The following is a 26880-nucleotide window of genomic DNA, read 5'->3' as shown; positions in this document are numbered from 1 at the left end:
TGGACAGAATGTGGATCAATGTCACACATTCACCCCAGTCCAAAGATCTGGGCCCAAATCCATCGTTTTTCCACTCCACACCACCCTGGGTTAGACAATGGCGATATGCAAATCAGCGCTGACCCTGTGCCCCATGGGAACAGTCCAGTCCGAACTACAAAAGCCACGTCCTTCCCAGAACGGAAACAAGCATCCGAGGACCGGCCCGGTTTCGAGGTAACACCTCTCATCAGCCCGGCTAGCTTGATTCCAGTGGTGTGGAGTGCCTGGGACTCACGTCTGAGCATCCCCAGTACACTTAGAGCGGTAATTGCAAACACAACAGTGATGGACAGAATGTGGATCAATGTCACACATTCACCCCAGTCCAAAGATCTGGGCCCAAATCCATCGTTTTTCCACTCCACACCACCCTGGGTTAGACAATGGCGATATGCAAATCAGCGCTGACCCTGTGCCCCATGGGAACAGTCCAGTCCGAACTACAAAAGCCACGTCCTTCCCAGAACGGAAACAAGCATCCGAGGACCGGCCCGGTTTCGAGGTAACACCTCTCATCAGCCCGGCTAGCTTGATTCCAGTGGTGTGGAGTGCCTGGGACTCACGTCTGAGCATCCCCAGTACACTTAGAGCGGTAATTGCAAACACAACAGTGATGGACAGAATATGGATCAATGTCACACATTCACCCCAGTCCAAAGATCTGGGCCCAAATCCATCGTTTTTCCACTCCACACCACCCTGGGTTAGACAATGGCGATATGCAAATCAGCGCTGACCCTGTGCCCCATGGGAACAGTCCAGTCCGAACTACAAAAGCCACGTCCTTCCCAGAACGGAAACAAGCATCCGAGGACCGGCCCGGTTTCGAGGTAACACCTCTCATCAGCCCGGCTAGCTTGATTCCAGTGGTGTGGAGTGCCTGGGACTCACGTCTGAGCATCCCCAGTACACTTAGAGCGGTAATTGCAAACACAACAGTGATGGACAGAATGTGGATCAATGTCACACATTCACCCCAGTCCAAAGATCTGGGCCCAAATCCATCGTTTTTCCACTCCACACCACCCTGGGTTAGACAATGGCGATATGCAAATCAGCGCTGACCCTGTGCCCCATGGGAACAGTCCAGTCCCAACTACAAAAGCCACGTCCTTCCCAGAACGGAAACAAGCATCCGAGGACCGGCCCGGTTTCGAGGTAACACCTCTCATCAGCCCGGCTAGCTTGATTCCAGTGGTGTGGAGTGCCTGGGACTCACGTCTGAGCATCCCCAGTACACTTAGAGTGGTAATTGCAAACACAACAGTGATGGACAGAATGTGGATCATTGTCACACATTCACCCCAGTCCAAAGATCTGGGCCCAAATCCATCGTTTTTCCACTCCACACCACCCTGGGTTAGACAATGGCGATATGCAAATCAGCGCTGACCCTGTGCCCCATGGGAACAGTCCAGTCCGAACTACAAAAGCCACGTCCTTCCCAGAACGGAAACAAGCATCCGAGGACCGGCCCGGTTTCGAGGTAACACCTCTCATCAGCCCGGCTAGCTTGATTCCAGTGGTGTGGAGTGCCTGGGACTCACGTCTCTTCATCCAAATGACACAAAACGACCTAAAGCGGTTACAAAATAAATGACCCAAAATAAATAAAAAAGGTTAACATCACTAACATAATAAATAATTTTGTTAAATAAAGCTTTACACATAAAAAAATCAACAGTATGCAAAAAATAAAAAAATTGTAAACAAAAGCTGAACAAAAAATAAATATATTGTAAAATTATAAAAATAAATATTATGAAATAAATAATATTTATTATTATAATTAAAAAATATTTAAAAATGTTAACAATTCTGTACAAATGTTTCTTTATATGTATATAAATGAACATATGTTAAAATGTTGTCTTCATTTATTTTTTTATTTTTTTAATTGATTATGAATATTATTATTATTATTAATTTAAAAAGACTATGTACAATCAACATGTATTACAAGATAAAAAATGTATATAAAATATGCTAAAATTGTACTTGCTTTATATAACTTCATCAACACTTACAACTGTATTAAATATTATTTGTTAATAAAATGTACACTTTCAATCTCAATTAAAAACTGTACTATAACAATTACTTTTTTTTCCAAATATATGCATTAATATATTTGTATTGAATAAAATTATAATAATAATGTTTTCTGGTTCTTTTTTCTCATGTTAATAAATAAAAAGATTTTACATCTCTTTAAAAAAATTGTATGAACTTTATTTATTTACATAAATAATGTAAAAATCCCACTCTAACATATATACATTTGATATAGATGCTGTACAATAATTAAAAATAATTTCCTATTCCCACCCCAGTTTACATTAAATTGAATAAGGTGCTACACACTAATAAAAATGTTTTTACTATTCCCACTCCAATCTACATTAATTTGGGGTAGGTGCTGAACACTAATTAAATTTAAATTACTATTCCCACTCCAATCTACATTAATTAGGGGTAGGTGCTGGACACTAATTAAATTAAATTTACTATTCCCACTCCAGTCTACATTAATTAGGGGTAGGTCCTGGACACTAATTAAATTTAGCTTACTATTCCCACTCCAATTTACATTAATTAGGGGTAGGTGCTGGACAATAACTACAACTAATTTAATATTCCAACCCCAGGCTACATTAATTAGGGGTAGGTGCTGGACACTAATTAAATGTAATTTACTATTCCCACTCCAGTCAACATTAATTAGGGGTAGGTGCTGGACACTAATTACATTTAATTTACTATTCCCACTCCAGTCTACATTAATTAGGGGTAGGTGCTGGACACTAATTAAATTAAATTTACTATTCCCACTCCAGTCTACATTAATTAGGGTTAGGTGCTGGACACTAATTAAATTTAATTTACTATTCCAACTCCAGTCTACATTAATTAGGGGTAGGTCCTGGACACTAATTAAATTTAATTCACTATTCCCACTCCAGTCTACATTAATTAGGGGTAGGTGCTGGACACTAATTACAACTAATTTAATATTCCCACTCCAGTCTACATTAATTAGGGGTAGGTGCTGGACACTAATTAAATTTAATTTACTATTCCAACTCCAGTCTACATTAATTAGGGGTAGGTGCTGGACACTAATTAAATTTAATTTACTATTCCCACTCCAGTTTACATTAATTAGGGGTAGGTGCTGGACACTAACTACAACTAATTTAATATTCCCACTCCAGTCTACATTTATTAGGGGTAGGTGCTGGACACTAATTAAATTTAGTTTACTATTCCCACTCCAGTCTACATTAATTAGGGGTAGGTGCTGGACACTAATTAAATTTAATTTACAATTCCCACTCCGGTCTACATTAATTAGGGGTAGTTGCTGGACACTAATTACATTTAATTTACTATTCCCAATCCAGTCTACATTAATTAGTGTAGGTGCTGAACACTAATTAAATTTAATTTACTATTCCCACTCCAGTCTACATTAATTAGGAGTAGGTGCTGGACCCTAATTAAATTGAATTTAGTATTCCCACTCCACTCTACATAAATTTAAGGTAGGTGCTCAACACTAATTAAATTTAATTTACTAATCAAAGTCTAGTCTAAATTATTTTCAAGTAGGTGCTGGACACTAATTACAAATTATTTACTATTCCTAATCCAATAAATAAACATCATTTTTTTAAAATTTCAAAATAAAATTTAATTTTTTTTAAAATTTATACATCACTATTTACAATTTTATTAACAGTTTGTAAACAATAACATTTTAATTTTCTAAAATAACAACAAAATATGACAATACTCGAAAATATTGATTCAAATATTTCACAATGTAAATTTGTAAATTGTTGGTTACATTACAATTGTTTATACACTTGACAAAATTTTCAAATTTTTTAAACACTCCCCACCCTTTTCCCCTATAAACAGAACATAACACTCCTAAATATTTTTATTACATTTCATAATAATCAAATATTTCATTAAATATTCTCATAATTCTTTTTTTTTCCTAATTAATTTTAAAATTCATGAAAATTTTAAATTTTAAACACAATCCCCAACCTTATCACCTATAAACCCAACATACCAATCATAACATATTTTCTAATATTTCAAAATATAGCATCATTTCTAAAACTATTCTCATAATTTTTTTAAATTTTTAAATTTTTATTAAATATGTTTTGAAAAAATATTACATTTTTATAGTTTAAAAAATTCCCAACTCTTATCCCCTATAAACCCTACATCCCACTCCTAAAATATTTTAACATATTTACAATTTTTAGAAATTAATATAAAAAAAATTGATTTTTTTTTATTTTGTTTAAAATGTTTTTATTTTTTTTTATTTTTTATATTTAACCCAAAAAATCAACATTTTTAATACACTCCCCACCCTTATCCCCTATAAACCCAACATCCCACTCCTAAAATATTTTAATATATTTACAATTTTTTGTAATTAATTTAAACATTTTAGATACATTTTTTAAAAAATTTTACATTTTTTTATTTTTTATATTCAACCCAAAAAAATCAACATTTTTAATACACTCCCCACCCTTATCCCCTATAAACCCAACATCCCGCTCCTAAAATATATTAAAAAATGTTTAAATATTCAAAATTATTGTCAAATTTTTCTCTGTTTTTTTCTTTAATTTTATTTTTTTTATACATTTACAAAAATATTTCTACATTTTTAAAACACTCACCACCCTTATCCCCTATAAACCCAACATCCCGCTCCTAAACTTATATATTTATAAAAAAAATTACACAGTATAAACACACTATAAAATACATATTACAATATTTAAAAAAATACAATCAACAAAATCTTACTAAAAACTACATTTTTTCGATATTTTGGTACAACGATATTTTTGTATTCGATATATTTAACTTCCATATTTACCTACACATACAAAAATCGATATTTTTAATGTCGATATCAAATTATTCGATATATTTTACTATCGATATTAAAACTTCGATATTTTGTCACATCGATATTTCAAATTCGATATTCTGTCTACTTACCGTGTGTGCCATATGTGCTCACTTACCTTATTTGAGGGTGCATCAGGGGTGCCCATAGGCCCCCAAGCACCCTTGGATTTGCATTCTCAAATTGCGATTACCAATTTGGTAATCGCAATTTGCGAATGCACTTCCATTCATTCCGATGGGCATATAGGTATTCATGTGCATATGTATGGTAGGCCATCTTTCAGTGTTTTTTTCCATAAACATTGCAAAAACAAATTAACAATGGTAAAGCCAATATCTTTGCACACCGGGGTCACAGGCGAGACTTACTGCTTTTGCTTATATTTGTTTCTGTTTATCACCTTTTCTGGATGATACCATTCTACAAGGTGAAGTGTTTTGACTGATATATTGCTGTATTCCTTCCAAGTGTGATCAAGAACATAGCTTCTTTGTGCAACTGACAGTGCATTTCATTTGCTCACTGTAGTCCCTAAAATAACCAGCCCCAGATCTACTTTCAGATCTCCTTCAGTTAGACACTATTTCTGTAGGACTCTATCAAACGTACGGCTCTTTGATAAGTTGATGTGGCTATATTGGCACCCATGAATTAAGCTCCTGGAGAATTAGATCATTGAATATAAAATGCCTTAACTTTTGTGATAGAGAGTTTCAATTCTATTAAGGACACATAGGCAAGGATTATGCATATGTCGTCCATTTGTTCCGCTCAGCAGCCTTAAACAAAAAATGTTTTATTGAAGGACTACATTTCCCATGAGTCTTTGGAACAATAACAGAACAACCATAGGGTCAGTCCCATATAAGCCACATCACTTCCTCTTTCTTTGAGCGAAACCTCTTGCATCTCGCTTTTCTGTCAATAATCTTGCTTTTGATTTGATCCTGTAGAAAAACCAAAGATAACCACCATAAATTCCAAAATGACATAACATTAATTCATACACCAAATCAGTAATACTGGTAACAATCAAGGCTCTTACTGACGAATTGATCTCTCCATCCGCAAACCTTAGGAACAGATAGAATCAACATTACTTAACAAGGTCGAAAGCAATGTTGAAATTGTCCCTGAACCCCATTGTACCTATCCAACATTGAAGACTTCAGCAGATAAAATTGAAACTTTCTTTCAGAAAAGTTAGGACATTTTATATTCTATGCCAGGACCCGAGACTCAGATTATGCTAGTTTAAAGCTGGTTGACAACTAGTGAAGCTATGCCAGTGATTGGTTTGAAATAAAGTGCCTCAAATGTGAAGTCCGAAGACCAGTCTGCTGCTCTGAGAATGTCCTCAAGGTGGCTTCCCAGAGAGAAGACTTTCAAGGCCATGGCTCCCTTGGTGGAGTGTGCTCCGAAGGCAGAGGTATTAATGCCTGCTTCTTGCAGTACCCCTCTCACCCAGCAGGCAATAGTTGTTGCCGATATTGGCTTGAAAGGCATTTTGATGGAATTGAATAGTTGTGTTGCTCCAGGCGGTCCATATTCCTAGTCAAAGATGTGTATGCCCTGAGGCAGCATATCACACACAATTTTGGATGACCCAGAAAAGCCAGGTAATGAACCACCCTGGTGTTGGACTTGGTGCATCGCTCAGTTATGAAAGACAGCACCTCTGGAGTGAACATACGTGCTGTGACCTCTAGGGCATGGACGCCTAAAATCCGTTTAAACAAGTTGAGGCATAACAGAACCGTCAACTTACTTGTTAACTCCCTACTGGAAAGATATGCATTATCCTGCCATGACTGCAGTAGTTGCAGTACCACATTAACATCCCATAAGGAAGAGTGCTTCAGAGCATGTGGAGAAGTGTGGCTCAGGGGTTAGAGGCAGCAGACCTGGAAGCTGAGATTGGTCCTGGACCAGGGTTCAATTCCCTGCCTCGGCCGGTCTTGGCCTAAAAATTCCACGGACTCGATAATTCTCGCCCCGGTGCCTCCTCGACTCACGGGTTCACACTCTGCGACTCTGGGCAATAGCTTGCTTAATCTCCACAACGGCCCCTTGCGGCGGGATGCCTGACTTTCACCTTGTGGATACCCTGCTATCTCACAGGGGAATACCAGGAAGGGTTCCCTAAGCAAGCGCCGGGAAACCCACTGCGGGTAGCTGTGCGCTATATAAGCTCAACTACATTTACATTTACATTTTCGGTCGTGGGGGAAAGGACAAGTGAATACCCCTTAGGAGTCCACAGACTAATAGGTGTTCCCCTACCGGAACATCATGTATAGGGACATGTCCTTCTGAAATTGCTGATCTGCTTGAATTCATCGTGCAGTAAGCCAAACCCTTGTCCACCAATTCAGACAAGAAGTTGCCCACATGCACAATATCTGCACCCATGGGATCCAAACCCCATCGCAAACATCAGCATGACCACCTTCTCCATGCAGAACTGTATCTCTGGACCGCAGAGTCTGCCCAGTCTCTTCTGATATGTAAGGCCCGGTATCTCCCAACGTCCCCTGTGATCCTACAACCCATGAGCCGAAGAGTTTCTTCCTGAACCAGTTGGTGCAAGTTGTCATGCGAATCTGTCAAAAGATGAGGAGTCAGATTGGGAAATCCATAATAAGTTCCGGAAGAACTGGATACCAAACTTGTGATTTACAAAGTGGTGTCACCAAGGGGTAGCAGCCTTTTTACCGCAGCTCAAACCACGCTGTGCCTTAACAACGTGGTCTAAACAACGGATGCGCCTTTACAACGCATTCCTTTACCCCTCAAGTCATTACAATGACTTTTTTTTTTTAAAGTGCTTTATTCGGTATATATATATAACCATATAGCAACAGTTCATAAAATACATATACATCGTTGAATTACATCAGGCTCTGTAATGTCATATACCAATTAAAACTCATTTCCAGCACATGTGCAAATTAGCAATGATAATGTGCATTTATAGTGCACTCATCCAGTTGGACATGTGCAAACTAGCAATATGAAAGTGCCCGTTAGTACAATCAACTAATTATACATGTGCAAACTAGCAAAACTAAAGTGCATATTGGTACATTCAATTTAATTGTGCATGTGCAAACTTGCAGAACTAAAGTGCTTCAGAATCAGGGCCATTTGATAAATTCATACAATGATTGACTTTCGTGCAAAAATACATTTTAAAATATATTTAGCCACATAATAACATATATCTGGGTTCTCTAAATTAAACACCAATAACATTGCTGCCTTAGTATTGCGCGTGTTATATTTTAAAAAGATGGGTTTTAAATAAAATTTTCTATAAGAAGTATAAAATTTACAAGACAACATAAAATGGCAGCTACTCTGCTTAGAGATTCCATCACAGGGGCATGGGCATGTTCCAGATTTCTTAGTTAGTGGAAATGCCACAAGATGGTGCACAATTCCTAGGCGTAAGCGGGATAGTACAAAGCGGTGGGAATTTTTAGTAACTACACTTAAATACAGTTGGAAACCTTCATTAACATTATGATCTAGATAAAAGTTAAACGTGCTTTGTTTTACATATTTGGTCATTCTGGTACTTTTAGTGTATTTTAAAAAAGACATTTTAAGCTCTTTTTTTGATAAGCTTATCCCCATTATAGGTTCTTCAAAGATATCATATTCAAAGAGAGTCTTATACCAACACCGGATGTGACACAACCATGGTATATTTGAACAGTGGTCAAGTTTCAAACAATCGTTAATCACATCCTGTGTGAATTTTGTTTCGTCTTTGGACCAGATTGATCGCCATAGGGCCAAGGGGCGCAGGTCTATTAAATCCTTGACGTATTCTAATCCTACTTCCCTATGTATTAATTCATTTGAAGCCGCAGTCGGGGTACAAAGTAATCGTTTCAGGAAGGTATTTTCTTCTTGCTGTATTTGGTTGCCACTCTGTGTATGATATCCCCAAATCCCTGCCCCATACAGGGCTGATGATATGCACCTAGAATTGTATATGGACACCATCGCTTGCATTCTACGACCCCCTAATTTTGCTGCAAATCTAAAAACACCATTAATATTTCTAATCATTTTAAAACGTACACTCTCTTGTTCATTAACCCACCTCCCGTCTCCTGAGAATGTAATGCCCAGATAACAAAATTTCTTTAGAGATTCCAATTTCTCCCCATCTAAATAAAATGTCCTGCTCTTTCTTGTCTTCTTGCCACAAGTCATTACAACAGTTTTTCCTTTATTAATTATCAGCTTTCTACATTACAATGACTTGCCTTAAGTGAAGAGTTGTTGGAATGATGTTTGACTTTAAGTCCAACACTTTCCCTACTGTTGCATAGACTGGAGTTGAAATAGTAAGTTATACTATTTCAACTCCAGTTCTTTCCCTAAGGTAAGCCATTGTAACAACTTGTGTGGTAAAGGAATGCGTTGTAAAGACATGTTTGTGGTGTGGACCATGTTGCAAAGACACATGGAAAAATACCGGTGTAGTTCTGACATAAATCCATCACCAAGATCACTTCCATTTTCTGAAGCAGGATCAGTGCCGTGAGTCTAGCTATCATGGAGAAAAGGGGAAACGCATATCCCCAGAATTTACTCCAATCTTGCAGGAAGACGTCTGCTGCTTCCGTGCGGGGATTCAGCGCCAACTGAATAAACAAGGAAGCTAGTAATTGAGGTGAGATGCAAAAAAGGTTGAGTTGACACGCACCCCACTAAACTATCAGGCTCTGAAATAGAGAGGGATCCAGCTTCCAAGCACTGTAGTCGTGTAGGTGCCTGGACTGCCAATTTGCAGCCTGATTGAATTTTCTCGGCAGATATTCCGCCATGAATGGCAACTTGTGAACCAGGCAGTAGTTCCAGAAGTCCCTGGCCAAGTCCGCCAGTACCCTGGGTCTCGTGTCCCCTACACAGTTGATGTATCTCACCACAGAGATGTTGTCAGTCTTCAATAAAATGGTACAGGAGACCATGTTGGCTGCCAGGCTCCAAATCATAAAGGATCCAGCAAGGAGTTCCACACAATTGATGTGAGGAGACTTCTCTTCTCCCCTTCTCGTCTGATTCGATCACCAGGTCCGGGGTCAATCCAAAAATGGCCCTTCCGTTCAAGGCCTGCATATGGTCGAGCCACTAGTGAAGCTCTGCACGTGCCTCCAGGAAAAAGGAATTCTCCTGCATGTACGTCAGGCCCTGCCATAGGTGTTGCACTTGCACCTGCAGGCGTTGTAAGGCCCGGTAGTGTAATGGACCCAGAAAAATTGCTTGGATCGAAGACGATAAAAGGCCCACATTCCAGTCCAAATGCAGAAGGGAAAACTTCTCTCTTTCCAAGGTTCAGCGTAACTCCCTGCGAATCAAAATCATCTTCTTTTGGGGTAACCTGAGGCACTGGCATACTGTGTCAACTCAAACCGCAGAAAGGTCATCTGTTGTGCTGGCACAAAATCAAACTTTTGAATGCTCAATATGAAACCCAAGTCTTGTAAGCAGGTATTGAGTCATCTGAAGTTGTGAGAGTAAAATCGATTTCTCCTGGTGCACTATGAGTCGCACACCCGGTGCCCAAAGCCATTCCATGACCGGACTCAACATCTTGGTTAAGCACCAAGGCACTGAGAACCGGCCGAATGGTAAGCAAGTGAATTTGTAGATCTGTTTGTCCCCTTGGAACTGTAGGAACCTCCTGTGGGCAGGAAATATCTGGACAATAAGATAGATGTTGTTTAGGTCGAGCCATACCAGACAGTCAGCAACAAGACCTCTCTTAGAAGGTGAATGCCCTCCATTTTTAAATGGCGCATACCACCCATTGATTGAAATCCTGCAGATTTATTACTCGTCTGAACCCCTTGCCCTTTTCCTCAACCCAGAAAATATTGCTCAGGAGTCCCCTGGGGTGGAGAACCAACTGTATGATGGCCCCCGTCCTGCCCTTCTCTGTTTACCACCTGTGTTCCTTCTGGTGGTCATGAATGTTGGCGGGGTGTCTCCTGGAATTCTATATGAAACCCCTTCATGGTTTGAAACACCCAGGCGTCCCCTGTAATGGACGCCCACTTGTGACTGAACCATTGCAGTCTTCCCCCACACCCCTGGTAGGAAAAAGGGGTATTTCTTACTGGTGGTTCCACCTGGTGCATTCCTGGCTCCGCAGAAGTTTCCTTTTCCACCACGTCCTCTGTCACTACCTCTCGAGGGGTAGAATGTTCCATCCAAATGTTTTGTGGTCATGCCACTGAAGAAAAAGCCTCATCTGGAGCTTATGGGGGTTGGACTCGTATGAGTGGCTGGACAAGCACCCCCTAACTCTTCAGCCCCCCCCCCAAAAAAAAATTGCTGGCTAAAGACCTTCTAATGGACTGTTGGTCCCTGTCCATAGATGAAAAAGTATTAACCAAACATGACAACTCCTTTATGAAAGGCCCACCAAAGAGACCCACATTTGCCACAGGGCAAGCTATGGTGGTGGCCAGTTCGCCTAACCTGGGCTCTATTTTGATCGACAAGGAGCACTTTAACTCCTTGAACAATGCGCAGTTTGCATTCCCTAGGAAACATAAGTCCCTTTAAGCCCATCCCGATAGGATGGCGGGATCAATCATATGGCCTGACTACCCGGCATCTTCAGCCATGTCTAAAATGTTTGTAAGCGGACCCAGAACATACAAGACCTAATCTTGGCAGGACCGACAAGAACCGTCCAAACCCTTCTTAGGGTCTTCAATGAATTTGGTGATAAATGTCACCATTCGTGCATCTATTTCTGGGGTACTTGCTGCCTTATGGCCATACAGGGTGTAGGGAATTCTGTGTTTAGGCGACCCCGGACCTCGTGGTCCATGGGTTACCTGATACGGCTGGCCACATAATGTGGTACATTTGGCGCTCGGATCTAGTCTGCGGAACGGGGATGATAAATATCTTCCACGTTGAGCATGCCCAGTATATCTGCTGAGTCTTGATTATTAGGAAGTTCCAGCCTGAGTTTCTTGGCGCCATCCTCCGGTCACCATGGACTGCTCGGGTCTGGTTTATCACCCGAATCCCCATCAGGGTTATCGGTATCATCCACCCGTCGCAGGGGGCAGGAATTGTACTCAGGAGTATCACCTGGCTGGAAATCCTCCTGTCTGCCTAGGCCCAGCCTCTCAAAGGATCAGATGAGGTAGTGGTCGTTCGGGCGTTGGCATGTGGCCTGGTCTTGCTCTTGCCCATAGGTGCTCCCAATGCACCCGTAGGGGGTTCTATCCAACCTTTCCCAGAGGAGGGTACGTTTTACAGCTAGTTCAATTATGCACTGGTTCAGAGGTTCCAGAGCAAAAGAGACCACCCTCTCCAATGATGCATCAATAGCCTCAACCAATTCGTTGTGGGTGGGGAGCAGGGAGTGCTCCTTCTGCGCAGACTCCCAATATGCATCAAACTAACCTGCCAAGATGCTCAGGTGAAATTAGAGGTCAGAATTTTAAAACAAAACTAAGAAAAGCTTAGCAAGGAAGCGAGAAAATAGTTTCTATTGAGCCCAGTTATAATTGTAAGAACCAACGCTACCCACGGCTTCTAGACACACTGTCACTGGCCTGGTAATGAAAACACTCCGCAGGTGAATGGTTAATTTGGACCAAGGTAAACTGCGAGCGGTGATGCATTCCAAGGAAGCCAGGAAATGTAAAGGAGGAGGCAACACCTCTTCTTTGGAGAGACACGCACCCTCCACCCCCTACCGGGAGAAATGTGCACCGCGCATCTCTTTGTTGTGAGATGTGGCACCACGTGATGCGTTTTTGAGGGCAGGGACCCTCGAAGAAGGCCACCTCCCGAGCCCCTCACACGTCCGTGAGGAGTGTCGGGCTAGAGTAAGACCGCGGGCAGATTTACAAGACCCTTGCGTAACTTTTGAGTTATTTTTTCCATGTTAAAAATGACGCAAAAGTGGCGCAGCGGGCTTGTAAATCTGCCCCTGCGCAGTCTTCCCTGCCACCACGTGAGGAGACTTAACCCCGGCAATGCCGGTAGCCAAATAGTGCAGTTAACAAAACAGTGAAATCAATTAAACAGCCCAATAAACTGCCAAAAGGCAAACGGTACAATCCCCCCACAGCACAGTGAATACAGTGCTACCACTAATGTGGCCACTAAGGTCCATATAGACAACATTAGAGAAAAGCAAACGTGGAGCAGGCTTGCTCTACTAATCCTGATTGATGTGTTAAGAATTTCATGATCCATGACAACCATAGATGTTATAACTTGATCTTTTGGTCTGCATTTTTACATCAGTTATAAAAGACGCTTGCCCAGCAGTCAAGCTTTCTCTGGAATTCTGGGTATTTTGAAAAATGCAGAGACATTTGGGCAGGTAGATCATTTTATAGAGGCCCCGCTTCTCAACAAAGAGAGGGGCAGTTGTCACGAGTGTTCCATATCTCTCTCATACTCATTGAGTATCCTATTGAGGTTTTTACTAAATAGCTCTGAGGTTGGTGGCAACATAGATCCTAAAACCTATGGCCTCCCACTTTACAAGACCTTTTCACTCAACCTGGGGCTGCCAGTCGGTCAGCAGAAATTATACCAATTAGTTGAGAAGGCGCACAGGGTGCCGGGAGGCAGGCCCAGGCCGGGGGCTCCCCCTAGACCAATCCTGGCCCGAATCTTAAATTTCCGAGACCGGGACGTAATACTGCAGACGGCGAGGGTGGCGCCGCTGTTACGGATCCACAATTCCAATGTGTCCTTTTTACCGGATTACACGGCGGCAGTGTCTGCGCGACGAAGAAGCTTCATGGAAGTCAAGAAAGAACTGAGAGCCAGAGAACTGCCCTACTCCATGCTCTGCCCGGGTAGGCTTCAGGTGGTGGCGGATGGAAAAACCCAATTTTTTGAGACGCCTCAGGAGGCCCATGACTGGCTGGAGGGATGGCGGCGAGTGGAGAGGGGGGTCGGCCTGGTAGACATCGGAAACCCCACGGAACAGAGGACAATCATGATGATCAAGAGCAGCCGGCGGAGGGTCTCCGCCAACAGCAAGAGGAAGCAGGAGAATAAAGATCTTTAAAGCGGTTTGAGGCCGGATTAACCGCTGTAAATGTACTGTGCGCAAGAGTTCGCGCTAAACGACATTGTACTACAAAGTGACTAGTGCCTTTGAAGAGGGGAATGATGTGGATTCTTCTGGACTTCTCCCCCCCTCACGCAAGTACTGTACATGGGGACTGGGTTTATGCGCTCTGCTGAGTTGGGGTGGCGGGCAGTTCTAAGTCCGTTAGGCAGGGAGGCAGGGCAGGGGGGTGGGGAGGGTAAGGTGGATTGTTCGTATTTTTTTATGTTTCATTGTTTTTTTGGTTAACATAGTTATTCAGGGCACGCATGGTCATTCATCAAGCAGTACGCGCATTGGAGTTGTGTATTGGGTCCCATTTTGCAATGCTGAGTTTTATTTCTGTAACGTATGTCTGCACAAACCCAACAAGACACTAGTCATCCCTTGACTCAACTGTTCCCCGGGACCCCTTTGACTGTAATGACCTGGAATGTGCAGGGGTTGGGGGATAAGGTGAAAAGAGGTCTGGTGCTGCAGTATTTAAAACGGTGCGCGCTGTCGGTGGCCCTCTTGCAGGAGACACATTTGACAGGATCCACTTGTAAGGCCCTGGATAGGTGGGGGTACAACATGGTGGCGCATGCTGAGTTCTCCTCTGGATCTAGAGGGGTGGGTGTGCTCATAAAAAAGAACTTCCCACTCGTAGTGCGCCAGACGAGAGTAGATGACCAAGGCCGCTTTGCAGCAGTTACCTGCCAATGGGAGGGGTTGCTGTTCAATTTTGTCTCAGTATACATCCCGCCAACCTTGCATACACTGGCACACTCAGCGCTTACTGTGTTCCTGCTTGCCTTGCCGGAGGCAGTGATGATGTTAGGGGGTGACTTTAATGATATAGTGGACAGTACAGTTGACGGACACCCCATAAAACTGACATCTCCGCATGGTCAACGTATGGCCGGCCTACTTGACGCTTTGGGACTCGCTGATGCCTGGAGATATAGGAACCCCACTGCTAGGCAATACACCTTCCATTCCAGTGTTCACAATTGTCTCACACGCATAGACTATTTCCTGGTGACGGCGGACGGTCTGGAAGGGATAGATATGGTAGATATCCGCCCTAGGGGTATATCTGATCACTCACCGATACTGTTAACCTACACGTGCCATCTGAAGCTTCGGCGCCGTGTATTGCCCATTCATCTGAGTTATTGAAATATACCGGAGGTGTCAAAGGGTATTATGGAAACTACTACGAACTTCTTCCAAGAAAATACGGCCAGAATTCTATGGGAAGCCTATAAGGTGGTCACACGAGGGCAGGCTATAGCGCTGATCGCAGGTATAAGCGAGGAAAACAGGCTAAACTCGATAGTATAGAAGCAGACTTGGATGAAGCGACTGCTCGACATGCAGCTAGCCCGACGCCTCATTCGGCGCAACGAGTGCGACTTAAGCAAAGTGAGTACGTGGCGTACCAGAGAGAATTGGTCATGGGCAAACTTCAGGCTACGCGTCACAGGGTGTATGAGTTAGGAGATAAGGCGGGGAAAATGATAGCTTGGCTGGATAAAAAGGAGAAGGCGGATAGGGTAATTGCGCAACTGCATATGCCTGCAGGCTTCCTGGTGACTGCACCCAGCGACATAGTGATGTAAATGTAAATGTAAATGTACATGTATTAATATAGCGCAAATCACCGACACGGTATCTAAGCGCTTGCTTAGGGAACCCGTCCTGGCATTCCCCTGTGAGATACCCCGGCAGGTTATCCACAAAGTGAAAGCCAGGCATCCCGCGGCGAGGGGCCGTAGTGGAGATTGAGCAAGCTATTGCCCAGAGTCGCAGAGTGTGACCCCGTGAGTTGAGTAGGCACCGGAGCGAGAATTGTCGAGTCCGTGGAATTTTTGAGCCCGAGACCCGCCGAGGCGGGGAATCGAACCCTGGTCCACGGCCGATCTTAGCTTCCGGGACTGCCGCCTCTAACCACTGAGCCACGCTTCTCCACGAACTGACTATTTCGAGGAGGTGTATGCCTCCCGCACCGCGTTCACAATTATGGAAGCGTACGGATACATCAAAGATATCGCTATGCCACGACTTACGCCGGAGACAGCGCAGCTCTTGGAAGCCGACCTCATGGTCGAGGAGGTGCAGATGGCCGTTGGCTCCTGGCAAGGCGGTGGGCCCAAATGGCTTCCCTGTTGTGCTATACAAACGCACCGTGCAAGTAACAGCACCCTATCTTCTTGGCATGTTCAAAGACAGTCTTCAGGCTGGAGAGCTGCCGCGTGACGAACATCTGGCTGCGATTGTGGACATTCATAAACCGGGCAAACCACCGGAGGACTGTACCTCCTACCGCCCAATCCCCTTAATTAACGCGGAGCCAAAGATATTGGCAAAGTTATTGGCAATGCGGCTAACCCCTCATCTTTCGGCCCTGATAAGTCCAGACCAATCTGGCTTCATACCTCACCGTAGTACGGCACTCAACCTGCGCAGATTGCACGCAATGTTAACCTGGCGCTCCTATATTCAGGAACCGGCAGTGATCCTTTCCCTTGACGCTAGTATGGTGTTCTAAACGGTGGAATGGCCGTATTTGTATGCAGCGCTGTAGCATTTGGGATTTGGCCTCAAGTTCTGTGCATGGATTTGTTTGCTCTACAACAAACCAATGGCGCATGTTGTGGCCAATGGGCACATATCGAGAGACTTCCAGCTTGCACGGGGTACGCGTCAGGGTTGTCCACTATCCCCCCTGTTGTTCGAGCTGATGTTAGAGCAACTCGCTTCTTGGCTCCGATGGGAGCCCTCCATCAGAGGGCTCCGCTGGACTGACGCCTGGGAGGACCGCATATCTTTGTATGCAGAGGACGTATTATTATATTTAACTTCCCCTAGAAAGTCCATCCTGGAGCTGCTGAATGTATGCGAGAAGTTTGGTAGAGTATCTGGATATAGGATTAATTGGTCCAAGTCTGTTCTCTACGTGCTGGCTGGACCGTCGCCGCTGTTACCCCCGGACTGCCCACTGCGAGTTACCAATGAAGCCTTTAAATACCTGGGCATATATGTGACGTCCGACTCCACGGAGTTCTACACCAAGAACTTGAAGCCCCAATTAGACCGGTTCAAACGTGATGTGGTGGTGTGGCGTAATCTCCCCCTCACCCTTCTGGGGAGGGCGGCGCTTTATAAAATGATTGCGCTTCCGCGCTTTCTTTATGTCCTCGAAAATACACCGTTCTTAGTCCCACAAGCTTACTTCAAGGCCATATCGGCAGAGGTTTCCGGTTTGTTGTGGGGAAAAAGGCCGGCGCGGATCGCGCAGGACAAGCTGGTGCGCAGCGGGTACGAGCGAGGTTTAACACTCCCGAATGTTCAGTTGTACTACTGGGCGGCGCAGCTTAAAATAATTAACTATTGATTGCACACCCCGCAGGACGAACCAGCTTACCAGGCAGACAGACAAAGCTTGGAGGAGAAGGGACTGATGGCAACTCTATACAGACGTCGTAGGCCCCAGGGTCTGATTGACCCTACAGCACACACAATACACATTTGGTATCAGGCGCAAGCCCGATTGCGATGTAAGGGGACAATCACACAAATTACGCCACGGTGGGACTCCCAGCGGCTAGGCTGCCCCAGCAGAAGTAAAGGATTACAAAACTGGGATAACATTGGGCTTTCTACGGTAGGGGACCTCTGGAAAAAGGGGATGGTGGTCGATTTTGAACACCTGCAAACACAGTACGACATGGCCCAGACGGAGACATTTTGGTATCTCCAAATACGACATGCACTCCACGCAGCCATACCATTGGGCACTTTCCTACAGGAGGCCTCCCCATTGTAAGACAGACTTCTGACAAAAAACATGACACACAGGGCGACGTCTTTGACGTACCGTAAGCTAATCAATAACCTACCAGACCCAACATCTAGACTGAGACAGGGCTGGTCCCGGGAGGTGGGCGACTTTGACGACTCGGAGTGGCAGGAGGCTCTGTCCTCGCCATGTGAGACGGCAATACCATCCAGGCTTCGACTGGTCCAGCTCAAAGTGTTACACCGTACATATTATACTAGGACAACACTTCATGATATAGGATCTGCAACGCACAGGTACTGCCTGCGAGGCTGTGGGGAGGAAGGCATGTTTTACCATACCATTTGGGACTGTTCCTGTGTTGCGGCATATTGGGCACAAATAATGAGAACTATCTCCCAGGCCCTAGAAATCTCGGTCCTACCGGAGCCGAGGCGCTGCTTGTTAAATGTGTGGGAACCCAATGCCCTTACTCATCGGGAACAAGATTGGGCCACGCTTGGGATGTTGATGGCGAAACGTAATATTGCCATGTTGTGGGGATCGGACGCACTGCCTACGCTTCACAACTGGTGTAAAGATATGGACGGAGTGATAGTGGCAGAAAAAGCAGTCTTTGTGCATCGCGGTTGTCCTCAAAAGTGGGGAAAAATATGGGGGGCATGAAATAAGTTTAGAGGTAATATCTGTGACCCGGCAAAAATTGAAAGGGACGATGTCTCATTGTAGGGGAGCGGTTGTGTCCTGGGGGGGTGGGAGGACGGGGTTATCGATGGGGGGCTGTTAATATGATACATGTAACTACGACCATGTCTTGTTATTCTGGGATTTGGATGTGGCTGCAGATTGTAATGACTTTTGATGTATGTATGACTGCCTTGATTACTGAATTAATAAAAATTAAAATTAAAAACAAGCATGCATTGCAAAAAAAATAAAAAATAAAGAAATGCCACCAATTTGTTACAATTGATAACGATCCCAGTGTAGGAACCAAACAATATCAAGTTTCCAGGATCCTCAGTACAGAACAGTCCACGTCAGCCAGATACAGGAGAAAGTCGTTCCAGTCTGGATCCAATTTCAGGCTGTAGACCAGTGTCCCTCCCCAGCTCCACCCACATCCATATAGGCGATGGCTCAATTGTTACAGCTAATACCAGTGGGACAGTGAATAACCCTGCCTCATTCCCTTGCCAAGTTTAAATTTGGTTGAAAACTGTGCCATTGATACTGACCTTGGCAATTGCCACCAAATAGGGCCACTTTAATCAGTCGAATGCTTTTACCGTGTCTAAGGCCAACAGTGTCACCGGCTCTTTATGTAACTTCTATGCTCTAGTCAGCCAAATAGGCACCACAATTTTACCTTGTTACTAGACCAGTTTTTGTATGCCACGGGACTCTGCACACTTTCCTCCTGCTAACCAGTGGTAAAGTGCTTGTGCTTTCCCTTTAAACCTGGTCAAATTTGCATACAACTAAATTAACATTTAATTTACTTATAAGTCCCTATTATATGGTACTACATGTACTTATGGCCTGTAAATTAAATGCTACTCGTGGGGTGAAGCGCTCATTGTGCAATCCACTAGAATAGCACTGTAAAGCACGTCTTCAGGCTTACCCTTGCAGCCTGTACGTACAGTTCTAAACTGCCACCTCGACCTGGCAACATACACCTTTCACAAGGCCTAAACATTACTTTTGAGCAATTATAAGTCACCTCTAAGGTAGGTCTAAATGCCCATAGGTGAAGCGTACTTAAAAAGTAGGACATGTATATTTAAGGTTTTACATTTCCTGGCAGTGCAAATCAAACAAATTCATTTTTCAATGTGTCAAGGCTGGCCCTTCTGCAGGAAAACACTGAGTTACATTATAACAAAATATACTGTTTAACTTCAGTTTGGGAAAAGCTAGAACCATGATTCAAGGACTCATTATAATTGTAATTTAAAATCCAACTTAATGGTTAAGTCAGATATTATATGACTTTTTCAGATATGACCCTTTTAGAAAGTTGTCATTTCTGTGCCTAAGCCAAATGTGCCTTTCTGCCAGTGTCTGGTGTAACCTAAGTGTTAATGGTTCTCCTGTGGTGTTATGTTTATTGCTATCCGACTGTGAGCAAAAGGTGTGGAGAGGTGTTTTTCTTCCTTGGGCAGGATGGTCTGGGGATGTGTGCCAAGACCATCATTGGGCTTCAAAGGTGCCTACTCTGTCACTGGCAGATGTAGCTCACACCTAGGCCTGCCTCCCTTTGTCTTCCTAGTCAGCTTGGCCTGAAACCCAATAGGAAGGGGGGTGCCCCAGAACTGGTTTGGAGTGACCAGAAGGGAGAGTTTGCTCATTGTCATACCCACACCTCTGGGTGGGCACAGTGAGCCTTGCCTGTGGAAGAAGGGCTCTGGCATCTTGGATTTAAGGAAGGAAAGGGCACTGTGGAATAGCTTGCAATACAACACACAAGAAGTGCTGCAAAAGTGAGTAACATTACCTCTGTGAACTTTTACTCTATTGGTTAAGGAGTGGCCAGGAGTTTTCCCCCACCCACAGGTTGGCACTGGGCATAAACGTGGAATCACCAGTACCCCTCTCAGAACACTCCTACGTCTGTGAAGAATCCGAAGAAGGACTGCTCTGCTGTCTGAAGAACCTGAAAGAAAACTGGACCTGCTAGCCTTGTATCCAGGCACAGTGAGCCCTGCCTGTGGAAGAAGGGCTCTAGCATCTTGGATTTAGGGAGAGAAGGGCACTGTGGGTGTCTTACAATAAAACACACAAGAAGTGCTGCAAAAGGGAGTAACATTACCTCTGTGAACTTTTACTCTATTGGTTAAGGAGTGGCCAGGAGCTTTCCCCCACCCACAGGTTGGCACTGGGCATAAAAGTGGAATCACCAGTACCCCTCTCAGAACACACCTGGGTCTGTGAAGAATCAAAAGAAGGACTACCCTGCTGTCTGAAGAACCTGAAGGAAAACTGGACCTGCTTGTCTTGTACCCAGGACCCCAGATGTGACTCCATCAGTCAGTTGGTTGACCACCTGTTTGAACTACAGGGACACAACAAACTTCCAGAGGTCTTTCCTGCAACTGCCCAGTTTTAATTGGTCCTTGCCTAGACTCTGCTGCTGGCCTTTGCTGAAATAAGGCTTGATGCCAAAGTTATGTCCCCTCCTTGTCTGATGTCAAACTGTACTCCTCCTAGAGTTTGAAACCTGGGACTTAGAAACATTTTGTTCGGGGACAGGGACCAACCTACCAAGCGATCTGAAAAAGGTGCATCGCTGCTGAGCCAAAGCTCCTGCTACGTTCTCCACTGCAGCAGCAAATCGGATCCAGTGCGACTTAGGGGAATAGACGTCCAGCCACATTGACCCTTCTTCGTCTACAACCTTGCCCTGGTGAAAGAATACGAGCTCCAAAAAAGTGGCTATGTCCGAAGGTAGAAATTTCCACCGAAAGATGCAAAAAGTATTTGGCTGACGAGGGACCTTCTCTGGGCACGAAATTCAAATTTCACCCACTCAGATCTTTCCTGCCAAAAGTCAACTACTTCACCAAGACTTCGTCCAGCGGCTATCTGATGACATGAAGTGCTCTCTGACCCTGCTGCCTTTCGCCGCTGAGGATCTTTGGCTTCCATTCCAGAGACTACGTCCGAAACTAAAACGGTTCACTGGGACAAACCTTGTCCCTGTATCCAACCCGCGCTCCATCGTGGTCAGCCTTAACTTTTGGCTTTTTCCTCATCAAGCACAACCAGATGATAGAGGTTGGTGCTTAATGCTTTTTAGTGCCTTTTTTTTAGCCTAGCAATTGTAAAAATCCTAACGCCTGTTCTACTTATTGAATTTTTATTGTTTTGGAGTCATTTTATATATTAAAATATTTTCTATTTTTCTAAATTGTTTTGAAATTTTTTTGTGTTGTGGTTTCACTTTATCACTGTCTGCGTACTGCATACATATTTTGCACATTGTCTCTAAGTTAAGCCTCATTGTTTTTGTGCCAAGTTATAAGAAGTTTAAGTAAAGGTTTGTTTAATGACTTTTGTGGCTCGACAGAACAAGGCATAACACAAAAAATGGGAAGGGAGGGTCGAAGGGAAACTGTTAAAAGACCTGCCAGGAAACAATTCCCCTATAAAGTACAATCTCAACACAAACAAATCCTTGGGTCTACACTAGCACACACAAATGCCTGTGAAGTGACGGAATTGTGTCTCCGGCAATTCCACTTGGGTGAGATCCCTTTCAGGACGAATACCCTCACCCACCATCGGTGGAATGCGTCATCATATGGGTATCTCCTCTTAGTGGGAAAACCTGGTCCCACTAAGGGCTACAACTTCCTCTCTGACAGGGAGGAGCTCAGGGATCAGGGCCGGACTGGCTACAGGGCGTTTTAGTGTGCTGCCAAGCTGAGGGCTGATTTCGTTGATGGGGACCTGCGTGTGCTTAAAAACATTTGTTTTGCTTTGTTTATTTAGAAGCACACGCAGGTCCCCGTCAACGAAATCAGCCCCGTAGCTTGGCAGCACGCCAAAATGCCCGGTATCCAGTCCGACCCTATCAGGGATGTTTTGAGATGTTTCTACACTATCAATGATACTAAATCCCACAGATGAGCAATAGTGTAGTGAGGATGCAGCGCAAAACAAAATGTAAGTGAGGTTAAAACTGCCTTGTAGGAACAAAATACATTTTAATAACTTGCTCCCACTGACAGGATTAAAAAGCAGTGCAAAAAGCAGTATGGATTTAAACTGCTTAGTTATAGGCAAGGTCTATCCCGGTTGATCTAAAAAAGTAGCAAGGCTTTTGTCAGGACCTTAAGAATATTGCTGCTGCCAAAAAAAAATGGAAAAGTGTGTACTTAAGTATCAAGCCAGTAATCCTTTTATTTCCTTTTTGCTTTGGATCTCACTGGTTTGCAGTACACAGGACCGTGATGGGGTACCGACGGACAGAGCGGGCCCTCATCCCTGAGCTGCCGCCAGGTTGAGGTGTGGCCGCTTGTCCATGAACTTTGGGTACAACCAGCCTTGATAATTTTTTTAATCGACTGGCTTGAAACATGTAGACCTCTGAGCTCCTTCCTTTCAGAGAGGAAGTTGTAGCTCTTAGTGGGACTAGGTTTTCCCACTAAGAGGAGATACCCATATGATGAAGCATGCCACCTATGGTGGGTGAGGGTGTTCGTCCTGAAAGGGATCTCTCCGAAGTGGAGATTGCGTGAAACACCATTCCATCACTTCACAGGCATTTGTGTGCACTAGTGTAGACCCAAGGATTTGTTTGTCCACAAAACAAGGACCATGATTAACTTTTGAGGTGGGCTGGCACTCCCTCAACTAATACTCTTTCATTTCAACCAGGAACAGAAAAATGTCAACAATGAGGCTGTAGAAGTCACTTGGTTCCTCAGTATCTCTCCCTAATACTGATGACTGGAATTTCTGAGACTGCAAATTGGTACAGGAACAACTTAAGAGTCTTCCTCTCTCCCTTATGCCATCCTCTGCTGTTGCAGGCCATCCTGCTGACCCTAGGCACCCACTGAACACTGGGAAACGGAACACGTCAGAGGGGTGATCTACTGCTATCAGTAATACCATACTCTATAAGGGACTGGCACTGCAGCAGCTTGGAGTCCGGCATTTACAGGATCAATTATGCGGTCAGAAAAACATGGAAAAGGTGATTTCAGATTCCTCTAGAGCAGAGGTCTTCAAACTGTTGGGCGCGCCCCCCTGGGGGGGCGCCGATGAGTTCCCAGGGGGGCGCGAATGCCTCTGAAAGTACATGTAAATGAAGATGGCCTGGAAGTGCAGCGATGTTAATTTGCTGCATTCCAGGCTGTCTTCATTTACTCGGAGACGAGAAGTGTGAACTGTGATCAGTGGCGTGGGGGTGGGGGTCAGGGAGTGTGCTGGCAGGGTCAAAGAATTTGCTAAAAAAAATAAAAAAGCCCGATCTAGCCTCCAAATGAAAGAGAACGGCTTAAGAGTGACGGCCCATGGCCCACTCTCTCTACTTCAACTTATTTTAATTTTTGAAGATTTGGTGACATGAGGTCTTCTAGATTCAGTCTTAGGGTGATGTGAAAAAAGGCCTGTTTAAAAACAGGAGAAATATTCAACGGTTAGGAGCCCCTCTGCTTTAACTATACAGTAGGAGCTGTGCTGCCTTGAATAGATTATTACATCTTTCTGCCCCGAATCTATAAAAAAAAATCACTGTAAGCTGCAGCCATGAGTATTCCTTCAGGTGGTATGAAATAACATGCAGGAGAAGCTTTCCCATTGAGTGTTAGAGCAGCAAGCTGCTCGTACGTGAAAGCACAATCTTTTTAAACTCTATTCAGGCAGACACCAAAGCATGAAACTAGTCCGTCTACTCCAGATCTTGCGGCATCAACAGACTCTTGAAAATTCTGTTGATGCCCTTCATCTATGAAATACCACACCTTGTGCTCTAAATGCATGCAGGCACCTATGTAGCTGTGAAATGTCCACTCTGCTGTATATATGGACAGTTTGTGTGCAATTCTGCATTGCTTCAGTGCTTTCTTTATACACCTCTGAAAAAGCAATTATGTATGTAGCTACATTCATGGAATTGTTTCATTCTTTTTTTACGTTTATGACCAAAACAGAGCAATATTATAATCAGTGTTCTGTAAAATTAAATACTGCCTTTTATGGGTGCTCTTCTACAACTGTCAATAACACTAGGCCTTTCACAGTGCGCCACATCTCAATGCAGTCTCAGCAAGTGTGAATTGTACTTGGTTTTACCACACTCTCCAGTGTATTTCATTGCAACTGACATTGGGTGCATACCAGGGTAACTTCTGCTTGTTTCCTGCTGAGAGTAAGGTAGCAAGGGGGGATGGGAAGGGGGGGGGGGAGAGAATTGGTTTAGTAATGTGTGAAATTCAAATCTTTGCAACCATGAATTTTTGAGCAGAGCTGCTGCAATAACTTATCAGGAGAGGACCACATCATGCCACAGGTTTGACTAAATTATGCAGCAGGAACAGGTAAATTATGCGGAACAATGCGGCACATTATGCGGTTAGCATTACTTCATTATTTTGTCATTTTAACTCATGGCAATACTGTCAAGGGAAATATTTCACCTCATTAGTTCCAGTTTGACACCCCAATTATGGGAATAAGTATGTTTGGGATAATATATGTTTTTGTTTGATGCATTTGCTGTTTTATAAATCTCATAGCTAGTCCGGTTTATAAGCTATAGAAAAAGTTCTCTTGAAATCATCTCATAAGCCCTGCCTCCTGCGCACAGCCATGCCCCTCCTGCTCCCCCAATCCTTGCAATAAATTTTGGAGGGGGGCCCGACCTCAAAACATTTTGCTTAGGGGGGGCTCTGAGCCAAAAAGTTTGAAGACCTCTGCTCTAGAGTGTCCAGTAGAAAATGAGGGATTAGATGGTCAGGGTCAATGTAAGGTCACTCCAACCTGGAACATTACCTCTCCTGTGTGAGGATGTAAATGTGATCTATTCCTGCTGTCAACAATCTAAGATGCCTTTAGAGATTCTAAACAGGAATGTGAAAACCTACAGTTAAACAACACTGAATGTGTGAAAATAAATTATTGCGGTGACCTGTCCTCAGAATATGCCCATGGTATTATTTCTTACATTGAGCCCCCTTCAAGGCGCACACATGTTGACAGATGACGGGATAGGCACAGGGAGAGTATGATCTGCATAAGTTCAAACAGTTTGGTAGATTTGGAGACCTGAGATACCAATTGACTACTGCCTGTTCCAAAGCCTATTACTTTACAATCACCATACTTCACTTTTGTACATAGACCATGGGAATGGGCCTTGTCTACTGTGCCCCGCTTGCTAATATTCTGTCTGCGCTTTTTTTTTCTACTAACTTACTAACAACTTTTAGATTGATTGCAAATCCTCCCAACATTGGTCAAAAAATTGATAAAGGGGAATAAGTTCAAAGTGGGATTACCCAACAGCACACAATATAGCCACATGGGAAGGCTGGGATTAAAAAACATGTCTCCTGGTTCTACAGTTTCCAACTAGATCACTAGGCCGCCACAACCATGGTGTCATTGATTTTTAAGGAGAAAACAAGGGATTCTTTTCCCAGGTAAATATCACTGTAATATGGATCATGCCCAGAGTGATAATCCAGTGTTTATTTTCAGTATACTTAAGAAAAGTACTAAAGCCAAGATTAGATGTCCAGTCTAGTGGTGGTGTCTGCCCACTCCAGTAATTTGCTCAGCATAGTAGGGTTCATGCATCTGTTTTTATGGCATTCATTATGTGTTTTTTGTTTTGTAAGCCACATTCCAATATTTTCATATAATTGGGGAAAAAGAAGTAGTTGCTTGTAAAACCTTTTCTTTGGGTCCTCGGGAAGTAGGTGGTTACTGGGTAGTATTCGTGGTGACAATTGTTGTCAACAGTTGGTGTTTCAGGTTTTAAGACTATTTCATTCCATTTGGATGAATGAGGTATTCATTTTGTAAACATGTCTCTGCAAAGGTGCTAATAGTGAAAATGTACTCCAATAGAAGGTAAAAGAGCTACAACTGAGTTGATGGAGTAATCAGACTTGGTAAACTCAATTTCCGGCTGAGTGATATCTTTTAAAATTGCCTGTAAAGGAGCAAGTGGGAATGAAACCCCAAAATTGAACTCTATGGCTAATAATCACACCTGCTTCCCTAAAAACATCTTCCCATGTGGATGTGCATTCAAGGTCTCTCCACACATGCATAGTTTTCTGCGAAGAACACAAAATTACCCACCATTGGGCTACCAGGAGCTATTCGGTTGTAGGTAATACAAGGACCTAGGCGTATTTGTTGAAAGGGTGTTCAATCTTAAATGTTGAAATCTGACTGGCCATCCTTTCAAGCAATCAGAGTTCAGTCCTATGTTAGGACCAATCCGTATGGCTGCTTGCA

This window comes from Lissotriton helveticus, chromosome 2_1 (genome assembly GCF_964261635.1).
Source record: "Lissotriton helveticus chromosome 2_1, aLisHel1.1, whole genome shotgun sequence".
Lineage (NCBI taxonomy): Eukaryota > Metazoa > Chordata > Amphibia > Caudata > Salamandridae > Lissotriton > Lissotriton helveticus.
The sequence above is the reverse complement of the archived record's forward strand: the minus strand, read 5'-3'. Positions refer to the sequence as shown.